The sequence below is a fragment of the Cicer arietinum genome, chromosome 5 (genome assembly GCF_000331145.2).
Source record: "Cicer arietinum cultivar CDC Frontier isolate Library 1 chromosome 5, Cicar.CDCFrontier_v2.0, whole genome shotgun sequence".
NCBI classification, from domain to species: domain Eukaryota; kingdom Viridiplantae; phylum Streptophyta; class Magnoliopsida; order Fabales; family Fabaceae; genus Cicer; species Cicer arietinum.
This window is the reverse complement of record NC_021164.2, coordinates 25,019,802-25,025,390: the sequence shown is the minus strand read 5'-3', so window position 1 is coordinate 25,025,390 and position 5,589 is coordinate 25,019,802.

Below are 5,589 nucleotides of genomic sequence, written 5' to 3'. Positions count from 1 at the left end.
CCTTGTAGCCAAAGGTTTTAGACAAAGAGAGAATATAGATTTCTTCGAAACTTTCTCCCCAGTCACTAGACTAACATCCATTAGGGTGCTTATATCACTTGCGGCTATTCATAACCTGGTGATACACCAGATGGATGTTAAAACAGCCTTTTTAAACGGTGATCTGGAAGAAGAAATCTACATGGAGCAACCTGAAGGATTTGTAATTCATGGACAAGAAGACAAGGTCTGTAAGTTAGATAAATCTCTGTATGGTCTTAAACAAGCTCCTAAGCAATGGCATGAAAAATTTGATAACTTGATTATTTCGAATGAGTTTAAAGTAAATGAAAGTGACAAATGTATTTACTACAAATTTGAAAATAACATTTGCACTATATTATGTCTCTATGTAGACGACTTACTCATATTTGGGTCAAACATTCATGCTGTGAATAATGTGAAATCATTGTTGAGCAGCAACTTTGATATGAAAGACCTCGGAGAAGCAAGTGTAATCCTCGGAATCAAGATTACTAGGTCAGAAAAGGGAATTTCTTTGGATCAATCTCACTATATTGAAAAGATCCTAAAGAAATATAATTACTTTGACTGTAAACCTGCTTGCACACCTTATGATCCCAGTGTAAAACTTTTCAAGAACTCTGGTGAAGGTGTTAGACAAACTGAATATGCGAGCATCATTGGCAGCCTCAGGTATGCCACTGATTGTACTAGACCCGACATTGCCTATGTCGTGGGATTGTTGTGCAGGTTTACCAGTAGACCTAGTATGGAGCATTGGCACGCTATCGATAGAGTCATGAGATACCTTAAAAGGACCATGAGTCTCGGATTACACTATCGAAGATTTCCTGCCGTCCTTGAAGGATACAGTGATGCTGATTGGAACACCCTATCAGATGACTCCAAGGCAACCAGTGGCTATGTTTTCAGCATAGCCGGTGGTGTTGTATCATGGAAATCAAAGAAACAGACAATATTGGCTCAGTCCACTATGGAGTCTGAAATGATAGCACTGGCTAATGCTAGTGAGGAAGCAAGTTGGTTGAGATGCTTGCTAGCAGAAATCCCTTTGTGGGATAAGCTGTTACCAGCTGTGTTGATCCACTGCGATAGTACCGCGGCTATTGCAAAAATTGAGAACCGTTATTACAACGGTAAGAGACGACAAATACGTCGTAAGCACAACACTGTTAGAGAATTACTTTCGAAAGGAGCTGTTATTGTGGATCATGTACGCACTGATGAAAATTTAGCTGATCCTTTGACGAAAGGATTAGCTAGAGAGAAAGTCCAAAATACATCCAAAAGGATGGGACTAATGCCTATAGATAAATGAGTCACTTATGATGGTAACCCGACCTAAAAGACTGGAGATCCCAAGAATTAGGTTCAATGGGTAATAACAAGTCATAGTGGTATAAGATGAACATGTTAAGATTAAAAGGAGAAGCATGATTCCTGAAGCGAAAAAGGATGATATAATAGAAACTCTTAATGAGATCTATACTCCATATGGAGTGGGGTACCTAGTGGCTACAGGAGTACTCTTGATAGACTCACCTACGTGAATGTGGAAGTGGGGGCCGCTTCCTATGGAATTTCGAGGCAGAATTCCTAGAGCGTTCACTAGACTGGGATACACGTGCAGGGCCCTAAATGAACGGGCTTTATATAATACACCTAATGAAAAGGTTGTGTGTGGGTTTGATGTCAGAGATAGAGTTCAAAACTACGGTTACTCTTGTTGAATCTGAATCCTACTCGCTATGCAAAGGTTCAAGTCGAAAGACACCTTTGTTTATGCACAGTCTTATTGAAGCGTCTGACGCTATTCTAGAATCCATTTTTAAATTCAAGTGGGGGATTGTTGGAAATGATGAAACATAATTGGCATTGATGATGGCTTTAATGTGTGAATTGAAAAATGAGAAGTCCCACATTGGAGGGAACACACTCATTTATGACCTTTATAAGGAGTTAGTTTCACAATTGGGTTGGGCCCCAAGGGGCACCGCAATTTTGTGAAGGAGGGAGAACGCAAGCAAACGGACCACCACACGCGCAAACACGCGCGCGCGCCGCCGCCGTCCGGCTTGGCTTGGGGTGGGGTGGGGTGTATTAAGGTTTTTTTTAACATATGAAAATTAATTCAAAACCCTAATTTGACTTAGCTTCAGATGTTTGCCACGTCAAAACCCTAAAGCTGAGTCTTTCCCACGTTTTTGACTTTTGCCCGGTCAAGGAGCCTTGTCAATCACGTTTCCTATTTCTGAGGCACATTCCTGGTGGCCAGTTAATGGACTTCGTGCTCTTGGATCCCCCCTTTCTTCTCAGATCCAGTTGCTGAACTCATCTATAAATAGAGAGCTCACCTCACTTGGAAAAGCACACCAAAAGCACTCCGTATCTGAGGCTTTTCTCACTTCTCCCCCTTATATTCTTCTTCTTCTTCTTTTCTTGAGTAGCCTCCGTGCTATATTTGAGTAGCCTTCGTGCTATATTTGAGTGTCAGTCTATCGACTGGCATACAGAGGGTGTAATTCTATAACGGTTTTCTACAGTGCAGTAGAACTCCGATACAGTGAATCTGGGCTGTTTTATCCTGGGGACTTCGTGGTTGATAGTCTGCCTTGCACAATTTTGGGCAGTGCCTCGAAACGTCTTAAAGAGAGCGACCTAGTCCGCGACTCAACCCAGTAATATTTTCGGTGGTATAAATTGTTTTCAAAGGTTTTCGAATTTCAAAACAACAGTTATGTTAGTAGAGATTACCCTAAGATTCTACGGGAGTTGAATAAAGTTCAAATTGTTTATCATAGATTTCTGCCAAAGTGGAAGTTTTATAGAAACATGATGAACGATGCTATATGTATTTGATGATATACACAAAAAATGATGTGCTATTTATTGCAATTAACCAAAATATAATTAGACCCTTTAAACAAGAAGACGTTTATTGGTTGATTCCATAATTGAACCAAGGTTTAAATTTGATTCAATCAATCATCTTAAGCATAGAAGTAATATCAAATTGAATACAATTAATGATAGAAAAATTAAACACTCAAAACTCAATTTAAACACAATTCATGATTATTGAAATATTTGAAAAAAAGTTTAACAAAACGTTCAAAATCGTGAATAGGGTTAAAAAATAGAATACTTCTAAGTACAAAATTTTATATCAGAAATAGAAAACATTTTTAATCGTCTCCAAACACCGAGAACAAAATTAACTTGAACATAAAATGCAGAAAGTAAAGAGATAAATGAAAGGGAATATGACACCGATATTTTTAAACTAGTTCATTTATTCATCCTTACTATGTAGAGTACCTATAGTCCTCATTCAACATGAATGAGAGTTTATTCTTTTATGTAATATGAGTGTTGTTAACAATGATAACCACATAAGGGAGGAAGATGAAGATAAGAGGAAGGCATAAAACCCACTAGGGTTTCATCACCAAATGAACAACAACCATAGTGTGATAGGTTTACAATAAGTATATATTCAAGAGAATAGAAAAGTCTAAAATACCTTTACTACTAATATATAATAATATTATCTAATATCTCATCTCAAACTCACAATGCATTAACATGAAACATTGAGAGTTTGTCAACCAAAAAACAAAAATGTTTAACGGAATGCGTCTTTGTGAATAAATCAGCAATTTGTAAGGAAGATGAGACAAACAGTAGAGTAATGGTTCCATGTTGAATATGATGACGAGTAAGATGACAATCAATCTCAATGTGCTTGGTGCGTTCATGAAAGACTAAGTTATGAGCAATTTGAATAGCACTCTTATTATCATAGTGCATCGAAGTTGGCTCAGAAAGAGAGATACCCATATCAAATAGAAGCCAACGCAACCAAATTATTTCAGTAGTAGTGGATGCCATAACACGATACTCAACTTCTGTAGAAGAGCGAAAGACAATGTCTTGTTTCTTACTCTTCCAAGAAATAAGAGAGTCTCCAAGAAAGATACAGAATCATGTGGTAGACTTACGATTAGTAGTGTCACCAGCCCAATCAACATCAAAATAAGCACTAACTCTGATGAGGATGATGAAGGAAAGAGAAGGCTATGGAATTTAGTTCCTCGTAGATAACGAAGAATACAAAAAACAATTGCCCAATGTACTGTAGTGGGAGAGACAAAAAAATGATTGACAATATGAACAACATAAGCAATATCAGGTCTGGTAATCGTAAGATACACCAAGCTGCCAACCAAAGTGTGGTACAAAGTGGGATATGGTAAAGGAACACCATCCGATGAAGCATATTTCACATTCAACTAAAGAGGAGTATATGTTGCTCTATTATCATAAATATGAGTCTGTTCAAGAATGTTGGCAATGTACTTGGATTGAGAAAGAATGTAGTCTTTAGGAAAGTAGGCAACTTCAATTCCCAAGAAATAACGAAGAGTTCCCAAGTCATTCATCTCAAACTGCTTTGCTAACTACAATTTCAACTCATTGATTCCACTAACATCATCACCTGTAATAACCATATCATCAACATACAAAGAAAGTATAATGCGACCATAAGTGGTAGACCTTATAAACAATGCATAATCTTGTTCACTAGACCAAAAACCAAGAGAACTGATCACATTAGAGAATTTCTCAAACCAAGCTCGATGAGCATGTTTAAGACCGTAGAGAGCCTTTTTTAACTTACACAATTCCCCCTGATTATGAGAAACTCCTTGTAGAGGGACCATTTAGATTTCTTCACGAAGCTCATTATTTAAAAAGGTATTTTTGACAACCATTTGGGAAATATGTCATTGAAGAAAAGATGCAACTGCAATAAGAGTACGAATAATGGTTATCTTGGCAAAAGGAGCAAAAGTTTCTTCATAATCCATACCATATTGTTGAGAGAATCCCTTAGCAACAAGACTTGTTCTATAGCACTCAATTGATCCATTAGACTCGGTTTTGATCTTGTATACCCAACAAGACTCAATAGCACTCTTTTTTAGGAGGAAGAGCTATTAATTCCCAAGTATCAGTTTTGTGCAATGTAAATCGTTCTTCTGCCATAGCCTGCTGACAAACAAGATAAAGAATAGCCTATTTATAGGAAGAAGGGTTAGAAAAACTGTGAACAGAAGTTAAAAAGAAGAAAACAAAGCTGAATAAGTGGAATAGACAAAATCAGGTAACTGGATAGACTTACAGTGACGAGAGGGGTAATGAAGAGGTGGAGACGTTGGATCAACAATCGCAGGAGGCGGTTGGATAGTTAGGGGGACAAAAGGGATGTCATTATTTGGAGTAGTAGTATTTTTCCTGCAATTCTCAATATTACAATCACTAGAAGCATTATCATTAGGACCAAACAGATCAATATGGGTTAGTTATGAACTCTTAATAATATGAAAATTAGAGGAAACAGAGTAAAAAAGGGATGTGCTCAAGAAAAACAACATTACGAGAAACATATAGTTTTCTTGCATGAGGATCATAACAACGATAACCCTTTTGACCATCTCCATAACCAAGAAAAACACACATGACAGACCGAGAAGACAACTTATTGCCCTTTACTTGTGGACG